This window comes from Plectrocnemia conspersa, unplaced genomic scaffold, assembly GCF_051122295.1.
Source record: "Plectrocnemia conspersa isolate PC_06_02 unplaced genomic scaffold, ASM5112229v1 ptg000001l, whole genome shotgun sequence".
Lineage (NCBI taxonomy): Eukaryota > Metazoa > Arthropoda > Insecta > Trichoptera > Polycentropodidae > Plectrocnemia > Plectrocnemia conspersa.
In genome coordinates this window covers 28,510,723-28,525,623 of record NW_028277165.1, presented here as the reverse complement: position 1 = coordinate 28,525,623, position 14,901 = coordinate 28,510,723, and the positions used below count along the sequence as shown (strand labels likewise).

General features: G+C 28.1%; 1 non-coding gene across 1 annotated transcript; it reads left to right on the top strand.

The window, feature by feature from the left end:
• The first annotated feature begins 630 nt into the window (after positions 1-630).
• On the top strand, positions 631-702 carry TRNAM-CAU (transfer RNA methionine (anticodon CAU)). Its single transcript has one exon. It is a non-coding gene; the product is annotated as a tRNA-Met (tRNA).
• Positions 703-14,901: the final 14,199 nt, after the last annotated feature.

The window sequence follows — 14,901 nt, the reverse complement described above, 5'->3', positions numbered from 1 at the left end:
ACGACTTAATAATTGCAAATTTCAACCCCTCAAAAACCACAAACACAAGTGTCATAAGTTGAAAATAAAGTTTGATTAACTAATATTAGCTCGAAAAGATTCTTAAAAATAAGTGATAAAATTCTAAATAAAATAGAATATTTTTTTTCAATAGGAAATTATACTCTTTCCCTGGTTGTACTAGTTTAATACTATAAAAACTGTATATAAATAAATATAAATCATAAAAATATTAAAACTATCCTAATTATAAAAAAGATTTATTTTTTATAAAAACAAAAAGTCGTCAAATTTTTATTTAGCCCAAGTCATCTATTACGTGAAATAAAATTAAATAGTAAATATTTTATTAGGTTAGACATTTAGATATGGTTTAAATATTTGAGAATGTCTATAGCAAGACTGAATCATTAAACCTCATGTTAAAACACATGGTTTCAAAGCAAGCCCTCGTGTAAAAATTATTTGCTGAATTTATGTATATAAATATATAGTACTAATATTTAATATTCTCAAACCATTTTTTTTATTAAAAATTAAATATTTATTTATGTATAGAATTTTTAAATATATAAACTCAATAATATTTATTTTTGGTATAAGGTATTCTAATTAATGTATTCGATCATAAGCAGGGTGGCGCAGCGGAAGCGTGCTGGGCCCATAACCCAGAGGTCCGTGGATCGAAACCACGTTCTGCTATTAACTTTTATTTTATTATTTTTAAACATTAAATTTATTATTATTATTTTAATTGAGATCGCAACTGAAATATTGCTTTATTATAAACGGTTGTCGTTTTGTTCCGTATTAAACGTTTTCAATTACACGTCGAACCCTTCCGTTGGTAGTATAACTTTTATTAGTTTTTGATATTAGCAATTTTGAAAGGCCATAAACGCCAAGGGTCTACACACTTACGTAGTGCAAATATCCGTAGCTGAATTTCTATCCGATTTGTGGCAGCAACATGTGCAAACGACCGTTAATCTAATCGCAATTATAGAGTTATGTTTGCTACACTACATTCTAGTATACTTGAAACGAATTTAAATTTTAGATGCTAGAATTTACATAATAGCTCATAGAATAGACCTATTGCAGACTAATGAGGTATTAAAGAAAAGTGAATGATTTGGACTCTAAATCTTAACCTATACAATGAAACATAAGATGCAAGGGGAGGCTGTTATAATAGTATATGATTTTAATACATAAAATAGTAAGTTGCTGTCTTTGTTACAAAATACAGCTTTAAAGCAAAATATTTTTTTTAATAAAAATAAAAAGGTAATTTAAATACCTTAAAATATTTACACACATTAATTGTATCGTCAGAATTAATATAAATTTCAACAGATAATTTTAATATTAGGGTTGCATTTTAATGTCATATTTTTAAGAGTAAAAAAATTTATACTACTAATATAAAAATATATTTTTACTAATAATTATTATAAAAAAATGATTAGTAAACTATATTTTGCTGAATTTTATAATAAATATATAACACAGATACATTTTGAAAGTCTCACTTTAAGTTAAAGCTCAGCGATATTTAGATTTTGAAATCTTAGTAAATTTAATATCCATAAAAGAAAATTCTCTGTTTACAGTATAACTTTATGTAAAAGAATATTGCTTAAAAATTGCCTGCAAATTAATAACTATAAGATTATTAAGGCTCTCTTTATTATTTTAAAAAATTAATACAGTAACTTATTATTTGTCAATCTATTTGTTACAGAACTAATAATCTTAAAGTCCATGTATAGGATTTCCTGGATATTTTTTTCAGCCATTAGGGTACATTTTTAATTCAGAAGCAGTGCAGTAGTTGTTTTTTTGCGTATTCTTCTAGCCGGGCCGGCCGGCATGACCACGTAGTATTTATTTAAAACGCTCCTGAATGTTTTGACAGCGACAAAAAGCTTTCAAATTGTCTGCTAGTGTGCACAAACAACGGAGCTGCACCCATTGTCGACGTTTGCCGAGATGCTGGCTGGCCATTGTATGCGCGAGATGGAGTGGCGCCGCACCGAGCTAAAAGCTCAGCATCCGAGCTTTTTTTCCCCGGCTACAGATTTGCGTGCGAGAGCTTCTGTGAATATGGTGGTTAGCGCGGTCAATGCAGATTTTAAAATCCATAATAATACATCAGTCTATACATATATATATATCAAAATTCATATTAAAAAGTAATTGAAGGTTTTAATTCAATATTATAATATTAAAGGTTTTAATATATCAATGTTATAAAATTTTACATTCGTTGAATTACATTATGATATAAGATCAAATATGTAAATATTTTAAAATCACAAATTGTTATTGCCAAATAAAATATACCCTAATACGAGTGAAACGTAATATTTTATATAAAAAAATAAAAAATTATATAAAGTATGGCTGTTATTTATAATTAAATATACGCATTTATAATTAAAGTTGTTATATAACTAATACATCGTATATTTTTTGACCTAAATAAACAAGCACCTGGCTGTTTTAATTAAAATTGGACGTAATTAAATACTTCGATGTGTTATTTTTAGGAATAAGCAATAACTGCAAAATAGAAACTTTATTTTATTTTGCGAAAGTTTATACAAATTTGATTTAAATGGACTTCTTTATAGATAGATTTATTAATATTAGATTGAAGCCTTAACAAAGTTTATCCTGCACGATATACTATAATATTTTAAGTAAATATAAATCCTGTGCGTAAGAGTTTAACGGCAATGCGCATAGAAATAAATAACTTTGATAATTAGGGTATGATAATACAATATACAGGATATTGTTAATGAAAATGTAATTAATTTTAATATATCATAACATTTGTTACACGATATATTTTATGAACTGAGCGTATATCAATAAATCCTGCAATGGAGCTGCAAAATATTGTAACTTGTACTATTGTAAATATACATTTTTTACAAAGTTTAAATTACGAAAATGCATACTTTTCCTAGGCAATGTATGCACTGACAAATCACTTTATTTACATTACACAGAAAATAATTTATGAACAATGTTACTAATTATTTTATGCTCTCACTGACCGGTGTTTGTTAAAGTATTCAAAATTTAATAATTTATATATTTAATAGCTAATATAAATCATTTATGTAATGAAAATATTGTAGATTTATTGCAGAAAGGTATTAATGGGGTGTTCACTGTTTTTACCAACGCTATTTTTTATTGGTTTTACGATTAGGTTGGTTATCAAACACGTTGATCTGTCAAATATTGTTCGTTGACAATGTCATCGGAAATTTCACACATTCCCTAGTTAAAGCTTGAATATTCTAATCAAAGTATACACGAAATTTATACTTCAACTTAAACTCATAGTAATGCATACTTTGTCTAATCGAAATTTAACACTTAAACTGTCACATATATAAAAAAAATCTATAATTAGTGATGAATTTGGTGCATAAGAATTTTAAAAATGAGTTTTTTACAGAAAGTTTGATTTTATTTTGCTAAAAACATTTTTTCTTGAATATTTAAAGAATGGTATTGAAAAATTTAAAATGGATTTCCTCAACTGCGTCAATAAACTACAGGTATTATCATTTTTTCTAAATAAAGTCAACTAAAAAGCATAATCAATAATGCATAAACATATTTTAAAGCATATATTATGTCAGATTTTTATTACCAATAAAATATATTCTCGACCTCAATTAAATACGGTTCCTTAACCAATATTTTCTAAACTTAAATGAAGTGTGAAAGCTCAATAGGAGGAGAAAGCCAATTGCAAATCGTTAAATTTGATTCATATTAAGCTAAGGTAAAACTTATTGCGGTTAAATTAAAATAATAGTACTAAGACACATGTTGGACATTAAATATTTAATTATATCTATTTATTGTATTTAATGAGTTTTTTATTTTTATTTTGCAAATAAGTGTTTCAATATTAAAACCAAATGTTAACCTAATAATATATTAGTAAATAAAATAATAATGATTGATAACACCTAATAAATAAGAGTCAAAGTTTAAGAAACACTGCACTTATAGGTCTACAAGTGATTCTATTTATATTTATAAATTATTTTTTCCCTATATTTTTTTATTTGCACACTTTTAGGTACTCTAGAGGTCAAGTTGAGTAATGTCAAGTAAATTACGAGGCCAAGGACTACTAATTTTATCCAAACATTACTTCATAATAAAAATGTTGTTTACTTCAAGCGAAATATTTTTGTCATAACGATCAATGTGTTATTATTACGTAAGTAGGAACAACATGTTGCTCGTTCGTTAAATATTTATTTTTATCTTAATAATGGAGCTATTTGAACCATATACATATTTATACATGTAACATGCTTTGTTCAGAATTTTATGTTATACCTACATATGTATATACAAAGTTGTGAACTTTTTGTTTTGAACATCCTACGTATATAAACATACATAAATAATAAAATTCAATATTAGTTTAATAATACTAATAAAAATTACAGAAAAACATGAACAAATAAAAAAAAGATTTTATCTTGAGTGCTAATGTATATTATTAGGTAGTAATGTTCACCAAATATTTATTACAATTACAATTAAGTTATACATACGTAATAACGGTGAAACACAATGAGAGATAAGAGCATGCTGACCGCATGCTCTTATCTCTCACTCACTCTCGTCACTTAACACACGAGCGATCGAGAGGGAAAGTATCCCACCGCCCGCTCCTGATAAATATCTGTTTAACAAGAAAATGAAGAAACATTATTTAATACATTATCACATTGGGGACATGGTTTCTAACCATGTTTATCGAGAGGCGCCATCTAGGGATTGTAAACTCATGATTCGTGGCTGACTCAGAGGGCTACCGTCTTGGTAAAGACCTTTTCTGTAGGATTCTTTAAATGTGACTGTATGCTCCTGATTGATCTCGCTTTATACCCAACAGGGCAAAATTAAAAGCTAAGCGTCAATCCATCTGCAAAGGAGTCTTCAATGGGGATGATTTGCCAAAGATGAGCTTAGCGAATGGTCGCTCACTGAATTGCAGATTTGCTAGGAAGCCTGTAATGGAGTTTTGACCACTAAAATGCGTAGTTTTAGCGTGGTCGGACCCGTGGGCCTAGGCGTACAGGTTGTCGACCCAAAATCAACTACCTGCTGTGGCTCAAAATTGCGATTATGCCTGACGCCTAGCAAAGAAATAGGAAAATTTTTTGAAAGCACTCTGACGTGCAATAAAAAATTTATAAGCTTTTATATTTTTACTAAGATTTTAAATTAATTTAAAAAATATCCGTTATTACCCTTTGAAGTGCAAACGGTCGATATAATAAAAAAAAAACTAAATTAGTTATTAAATTAGTAATTGGATCCTTATTTTAATAATAATATGCCACTCCAAAGATTGTTAAGTACTCTAAAAATAATCAAAATCGATTGTAGATGATTATCTAAGTAGTTACAAATTCTAATCATTTTTTAATGGGAAATAATTGGCGATAATAATATATGTATTTGAATAAATGAAGTAAGAGCATGTAACTATATATACCTATATGTAAATATGATAATAATTATAAGGAAAATATTTTAAATTAAATACCTTAATAAGTTAATATATAAAAAAAATAATAATAGACATGTAAAATCCATAATACCTCTAATAATCCATAATATATATATTATATAACCATCTTATTTATTGTTATTAAAATTACTATAATTTGTTTAATCCTACATCTTGAGACTTAAGAAAATATTTAATAATAATAACTAAATTATTGTTTGAGTTTTAAAAAAATCCTGTTTTCCAATTAATTATGAACTTGATAAAGATCATAATTTTTTTTAAATCTACACAATTTTTAATCCTAATATCTTTTAATAATTGTGTTTTAATACTTTGTACTATAGTACAAAGTATTAAACACACATTGAGGATTATATTTTACTATCTATGAATATAAGTTTGAAATTGATTATCGTAATCCTTATTATATTGTCATGAGAGAATTTAAATAATTAGGTTTTACCAATTCATAGAATAAAATTTGCCTAAAAGATAGATGATTTACAGCACATTTTTTGTCAGAATTGTGTGCCTATGAAAATAGGATTAATATATATTATGTGCATCGTCTCTTCTTTTAAACATGGAAATGCTTCGAAAAAAAATTTTTTCATGTAATAATAAAATGCTTTGCATTAATTTGCAAAGGTGTGAAAATATTTCAATTTTATCTATACATAAATTAATAATGATTATTTGCAAATTTATAAATTAATAAACAACGGAGCAAACGCTTGAAGATATCATATAGATATACATTTTTTTTGTAAATAAGAGTATATTTGATGCATTCCTTAATATATATAAATATAATTCTTTTAAATAAATATTATTTATTGAATATAAATTACCATAAAAATACTTTTACCATTTATTATAATGAAAACATAGTATATAGAATGTTCGTTTTTAAATACGATAATTCTAAATATAAAAAACAGTTTCAAAGCTTTAAATTATATTTAGAGCTATTCAATAAAATATAATTTGTAAATATCACAGTTTTAATTGAAAAAATATAATTTTGCACCATTTAGTAATAATCTTTAGTCTGTTATAGATAACCGACATGATTCAAACCTAACATGAAGGTAAATTTATCATGAATATTTAAACTAATTGACATGTTAATGTTCTTTTAAACCAAACGATTGATTTCCGAGAGGTTTTTTTATCCATTATTTTATAATATTATAACTTAACGAATTTGGTACAAGCTATAAAATAATCTATCGCTCCACACACGCACCACCCGATGGATAATATTAACATAATTTTCGGTGTTTCCACTACATTGATCTTCTACGCTTTGATGGAGTCCAATTGCTGATAATACCTACTCTATGGGTATAACGTATATTATGCGCTTGTTACATTGCACGTCGAATTTATTGCATCTAATATTATCAACTAAATATGAAAGCGCTGTTGGTTGAATTTTAGAATCGATAGTATATTACTAAACAAACTCTTCTTCACTCTGATAAGATAGATACTAATATAATATCCTTGACGTGCTCACTAATAAGTATAGGGTTGAACTTAAATATGATAATAATTAAAATTATTTTTTATAATTTTATGTAGCAATAAAAATGTAAGAACATGCAAACAAAAATTATATTCAGCTCTCACATTGACAATATTTTGAAAAAGGCATAAACAATGCAAAATACAAGACACCTACATATATTCTATACAAATATACTGTCATTTTCTTCTACCAATAATGTAATATGTTTTTTTGTTTAGAAAATTACCCCATAACCATAACTAAAGTGCATATACATTTAATAATGCACCGTTTTCTTTACTGGAAAACAGTTCGATAAACTTACTTAATAATAATATTATTTTTGTTATTATATTTTTACTAGGTATATTAAAAATCCCATATTCTATGTTATCTAATTTAGTGATTCGACTTGATACGAATAATAATGTTTTTATCTCCTTGGTTTAAACATTTTTTTAAAGAAAATTAGGTTCTGGGTGTGGATGACTAAAAAATTTAGACATTGATGTTTAAGTTTCATAAATGAGAACAAATCCTACTCAAATTATCTATAAGCTTGCCGAGAAACTAAACCAGTCTGAGTCAACAGTGCATAAAAAATATTAAATATATTTGGAAGGCTTGGAGAAAATGTGTACAGGTTTAAAATTGACTCTTGATAAAATCAAGGAACTTTTCTGAAAAGTTTTATTGCATCTACATGATTCTCTAGAGTCTAGACCATGTTATTTTCGACTACTATTCATGACAGTCGATGCACTATTTTCTAGATGGAAAAAAAGCAAAATGTAGACCTGAAAAATATACTAATTTAAAACCTCAAACATTTTATGCCAATAGATTTTTTAAAATCTGAAGGGTAGGTGGTTACATTTTTAGAAGGAAATTTAATAAATCGATAATATAAAAACAAGCTTTTAATGTTTTTTCATGGTTCTATTACAAAATTGATTACATAATACAGTGAAGCTCACGGGAACGAATAAAACATTTTGCTATACTAAAAATTCGGTATATTGAATTTAAGGAAGATGATATTTTTCATTTTATTTTAAATTGCCATAACCTCTTAAATGATTGCCAGATCGTTTTTTAGTCCATATTTAATGATACCGTTTTGAACACAATATAATTTATTAAAAAAAAGTGTTTTATAAAAAACGTTTAAGGGTCGGCGAAACACTTTGAATGTCGCATTTTTAAATTGCGATTAAAATATTTTGTTATACTGAGATCAGTTTTCGTTACAATGAAAATATTTTGTATGAAAGTTTTTCGGGGAAAAATGTAAAATTCGTTTTAGTGAAAATTTCGTATTTTCGGTATTCGTTACATAGAGATTTCACTGTATTGGTCTAAATATTAACTAATAAATAGCTATTTTAGTGATAATTGCACAAAAGAAAATTGGGTACAGTAAAAATTCGGATCATATATGTTAAAAATACATATGTACATTTAAGAAAACGTCAATTATTCAGTAAATAATGTTTGTATATATAAATATATTAATATGATATTTATTTAAAAATATCATATTTTAAAATTATATTAGTAAATTGCATTAGTATGATATACTAACATTTCCTATAATTACACATATTTTTGCTTAAGAATAAAACAAAATATAAAGCAGTAAAATCAAACAATCATATATGTTCAGAATTTTCGCTGTGTGCAATTATTTGTTGCGCAATAATCCTGTCACCTATTCAGACATACCAACGTGTCACAAGCTAATAAGTAAGACTTTAATTTTTATTTTTAAGATATAAATCCTTAGTTTTAGACATTCAAACTGTGTCGACCGTTTGCCACCTTAAATAAGATAACTAATTTCTCCGAAACACTCTAAAGATAAAACATTAGCACATGAAAATAAAAAAAAATATATATATTTGTGTCCATTATTTAAATTGGAAACTTTAAAGACTGCTAGTTAAATGTAAATTTATTCATCAAGGTTCAATTTATGTTAAATAGTACAATATATTTTTTTTAATTTCAACGAATCTTAACAGGTATAGATCCACATGTGCTTCATACACCTATATTTCAAAATTTAATATATGTTGCTTTTCATACAGATGGCTACTTATCAAAAATGAGATTGAATATTTAATTTAAATTTAATTTAATATTGCTTATTAAAAATATATCCCTGTATTTTATAACGTCCATATGGAATTGATTTATACCACTGGGCTATCGTTCTGGTTATATAATTTATATGTTACATATTGAAAGTAAGTAAGAAAATAAAGTAATTTGACGAGTGAGTGTATCCTTTATAAAAAAATAGATCCATGGTTTTAAGTTTATTTATGGAGACTGTGTATATTTTTATTATTTTCAGTTTTGCTCCACCCTGTGAGTGTTAACGAAAGGCTTAAGAGGCACTTAGATGAGTATGACAGTGTATCGCCACGGGGGTGGCTTTTAAACTGTTCTGAGGAAGAAAAGAAAGTCCCACCGAGTGGTCTATTAATTCTCCTCGATGCTCGTCATCAAAGCTACAAGATCAGGAGGCGTCATTCATTCAGACGGTGACGATACAAGCCGTATAGAAAATCCCACTCGTGCCCCATACCAGAATCGAGTGAAAGAGAGACATAAATCCCACCATCAAACAGGAGGAGAAGTAGGAGAAGAGTCCACCGCCATTGATGAGGGGGGATGGTTTTAATGTCTTCGTTTTATCACGACGGGGGCCGCAATAAAACGCGTGTCACTTCAAATTTGTATAACAACGACGTCGTCTGAAAGGAGATAATGTTCTTTTAGTGTGGCTGTAAAGGGTTAATAAAGATTTTTTTAATAATTCACTGGTATTGTAGTTAGGGGAATATGTAAAAGATGTAAAAGTTTACCGAAATAAAAACGAAAGAGATACTATATAAATTTATTAATATCTAAAATAATAAAACGTTGTACTATAACTTAGCTTTTTTTTACAATACAGTTCTAATAAATTAATTTTGTTAAATAAGTTTCTGATTTAAGTTAAATCATTAAAAAAAACAGAAAAGTTAATACATAGATTAGCTAAAAGAATAGATAGAAAAATATACTACAAACATGACTACAGTGTTGAGTGCTAACAAATATCTATTCTTTTTTGTAGTGCTTATATAAAATCGTCATATATTAAAATTTCTTATATAGTTAAGATTAAAAATAAGTTTTAATTATTTTATAAAAAAAAAAAATTTATCTATTTACAAAATAAAACTTTACTATAAAATATATATAAAGATCAAAGAAATATTGGGTTGACAGTAAAGTTTAATTGCCTTAATTTAATCTCCTTATTGCCAGTAAATAGCTGTTTGCTATCGAAAAACATACACATAAGTGCCAGAAGAAATATTTTATTCTTTGTCTGTCCTGCGATTTCGATATATCTACATAGGTATGTAATACCTATTTATCTGCGAGAGCCTTTTCATATTATTTTATTTAACGAAAAAATAAAAAGCCAGTACTGCGTCCCGTGATAGAGTGAAAATTCATTTTGGCGGATTACGGAACCGTAAGAGAGATGTGGTACATCATCTTGAGAACCGGCGGCAATAAAGCATTTCCTCACGCTGTGGGTGTATGCTACGTGCCCGGAAGGTCCGAAGAGAATAATAATAATAAAAATAACAAAAAATCGCATACAAGCCGAAGAGGATTGTGACACTTTCTTTATAGGCAATACCTACTAAAGGGTGTTGACATTTATTACAGTAGTAAAAAAGTCGAAGAAATCAGAAATATAAATGACATATATACTTAAATTAATAATGCTGGTTAACCCTTTCCACGCAATGCACACCATATGAGTCAAATCACTAGAGCGAAGCCTGTGAAACTGAATATTTTTTTAGCAAAACTGCAGGGAGAGCATTAGCTCAAAATTTAAATTAATAAATATAATATGATTTACATGCACAAATTTATGTGACTAAAATGATTAAAAATATTTTTTATATTCAAAGAAATATGAATTTATTTTAAATGTAGAATTCTCTAGAAATTTGTTCAATCATTCGATATTTCGATTATTAAGAAACAATATTAGTAGAAACTTTCTGTTTGTGGTATCGTGTAGGAAGGCCTGATCAAGGGTAGAGTCCTTGAGGGCGGCTAAGTCGCGACTGTTCTCTGATTATCCCTTATGACTTGTCTTTCTCAGGTGGAGGTTTTCGGAGAACGAGGTTGTAAAGTTTTAGATGATTAGAAAGAAATTTCATTGATAAGTCATAGCTTATTTTACCGCATCATTAAAATTTTGTCTGTGTGACATGTGACTGCATAATAAATAATTCTAAAATAAAATTGAGTAAAGCGATAAACGAAAATTGAGTAAAATAACATTTTTTTTAATTGTGATCAATATATGTCCAATTCAATTTAATATTTTTAAATTTTAATCGAACGTTAAATCATATTGAGTCCCCGCTAAAAGCAGAAATTGGCCAACGTGTGTTTCGGACACAAAGAAGAGTTTCACGTGCAAGAGTGTGTTCGTCTACGTTGTCGGGGATTCGGGTCACGTTCACGTGCCATATCATCCCGGGGGCGGCGGGTCGCGGCCACATCTGATTTTGCTTTCAAAAGCAGCCTTATTCCACCATAAATTGAATTATATGACTGTTCCACACACAGATATAGCTCTTTTCCTACCCTATTTTTCTCGGCAGTTAAATCGAGCGTTGATGCTTAAATTGGTACACACTTACCAGCTTTTATGTTGATCGGTTCCACTGATTAAATTCGTATTACTCGAAAAGACGACGGATTGGCCAGAGATATCTATAATGCCTATCATAAATAGAGATATAAATATATAATGTATAAACGATTGAATCTGGCTGCTTGATAAGTTTGAGTTTGTTTTATGGACTGTTGAAATTCATTTTAAATCAAAAATAATAAATTAAGAGTTACTCTCGTAAAAATTTTTAACTAAAATAGAGTTCATTGCTATTTTATAAATTTTCAAGGTAGCAAAAAATAGTAAAAAACTTGTGATAAATTTTAGTTTTGCTTTCATCCAATAAATAAAACAATACATTGTAAGGACATGTAGTCATTGAAACATTTGTTTTAAAAAATCCATGTTTTGATATATTTATCTCTTTAACATTTATTATGTAAAGAGTAAATTTATAAATTACGCTTATCTTACGAAATGGTGAAAAACGAGAAATAAAATGATATTTTCTATTTATCTATCTGTGGCCTAGTGTGGAAGGGCCCGTCCAAACAAGGGCGGAGTCCAGGCGGTGGGACCGATGCCTACGCCTGTCTTTATGGTGTCTCTAATTATCTTTTATAACTTATTATTTACGGATTTTAAAATAATTATTAAATATGTAAAAATATTTGGGTTAATTTCGCGTAATAATATAATTATATTAGTGATATAATTAAGGGTTAAGTTAAGTTGTGGAAAAATTTGTAATAAGTAAATAAAAAAAATACACATACACTGTTACACTAGTACACTTTTATTTACATATGTTAATATATACAATTATGGGATGCGCGTAGTTATGGACAAGTATTGTTAATACTATATATAATAGCACTTGAAAATATGTGGGTAAAGAGCGATAAATGTGTCACATTTGGGAACCAGCGATTTTGAAAGGCCGTGACGTTTAACGTTGCGAGTGTTACATAATTTAACGTTAATTGTTAACACGTACGACGCGTAAGCCCGCATACGTGATTTTTAACGGCCGTTTTATGATTTCATTATATGTGTGTGTGGAAAAAGTTAAAAGTTTGAAAACCGCAAATTGAGCGAATTTGTTGTTAAACATATTATAATACGAGTTGTTTGGACGTTAAGCTGTGTAAATTTTCGGTAATGGTGTCGTAAATAAGCATCGAAATTGTTTCGAAAAATAAATAAAATGGTATTTTATAAATTTTTTAATCAGAAAACATAAATAACTCTAAAATTTCCCTTTGCGAGCTGATGTCATCGCTCTACTTAGTCATTAGATCTCTCCTTTCAGGTATATCAGACTTTGTCATATTATACCCTTAAAAGTATTGGTATTCTAATTTTAATTTTTACCTTCTGTTCTCTAAGTCAGATATGTAGATTATGATTTCTGTTTTTATTGAGGTTTTGTAGGTCTTATTGAGGTTTTTCTTTAGTGTACGGATTTAATAAAACTTTAAAATCAATACTGCTGGGATGCTATATGTTTTATACAGTACAGTAAAAACAGCTTGCAACGATGAAAAAACACTGGCCTACTAAGTGTATATTTTTTCTACTTTTATTACATTAATTCAAAAAAGCAGTGAAAATATTTTTTTTTAAATAATTCTGTTAAAAGTCATGTTGTAAAAGAAAACATCAGTAATTGGCTCAAGTACTAAAAATATAAGTTACTCTATACAAAAGCAAAACGATCACAGATTTAATAAATCACTGGATCCACAAGACACCCGTTTTAATGAAATACGATCTTGGACAATTCCCATCAAGCTAATGTCGCTTTCTAAAGGCGGATACCTATTTCGCCATTCTAAGAAGCGACTGCAGCGATTTACTGGATGATCGCTGCATAATTGTGATTGGTCAGCAAGATTTGCATCCCTGGTTACTCAAGCCTAGACTCCCATGAGGAGAAGGTTTGAACATACTGTCATGTGCGCTCAAATTTTAGAACCATTTAGATTTATAATATATAATCAGCTACACTGTATTTTTTCTAGAAGCGTCATTTTTTATATATTATATAATAATAAACGTCGTTTAGAAGAAAAAGTGACCGTTTATCTGATTTTTTTGTAAATTACCTAAGATGATCAATGAAATCAAAAAGTATTATTTTTAATCTAAGTCTAAGACGGAATTTATTACTTGAATCAAATAACCACTTTTGCTTATGTATAATTTATTTTTAAAATAACTAATGGAAATTTTATGCAACCGCATAATTAAATAAAACAAAGGTAAAAAACAGAAAGATAAAGAGACAATCGGTTAATCAGCGGTCTACGAGAACTAATGGTCCATTTGACGACTAATGGTTCTTGTTTGTTCGAATCTGCCATTGAGTGGCATCCGCCACATTCTTCTCCCTTAACCCTTCGCACGAGAGCACTTCAATAAATTTCGATGCTATTTTTTTTCCACCGGTTAAATAGTGAAAATAAAAAGGGCGTTTGATTACTATTTGTCTTGGGGCAAGCGAAGAATTCGTATCGTCAAATCGTAGGGCCATTATCATTAAGGGTGTTTTATGTTATTGCCGTGGGTCTTTATGAATGGAAGTTAATACCGTTCGACAGGTCCTAATGCCCCGGATCAGGCTGGCCAGGGGTAAAAAATTGCGGTCAAATTGATCCCGGATTAATGGGGAACCTATGTAGCATGCGATAGCGACGCGATCAATCGGCATACAAATTAAACGAAATCCTCGCTTTATGTATGTACATATATATGTGATTTGTGATCTGAAATACTTTATTTATATGTTATTATATTTTTTTTACATTTATATTCCTTCTTTATAAGTATAAATAACTAGTAATACAATAAAATCTAATGTAATAATACATCTAAAAATTATGCATACGAAACAAGCATAAATTTTTAGTTCAATATTTTTATTTTATACATATAATAGGTACATATTAAATAATCAATTATTTATGAGCTGAAGTAGCTCATTATTTGATTTTTTTTGTACTTTATATAAACGATTTAACTCGAATAAAATTATTCGTCACAATTTTCATCAGTGAGGTTATAAAAATATAGTATACCCTAACCTGTGATGATCAAATAAAATTATAT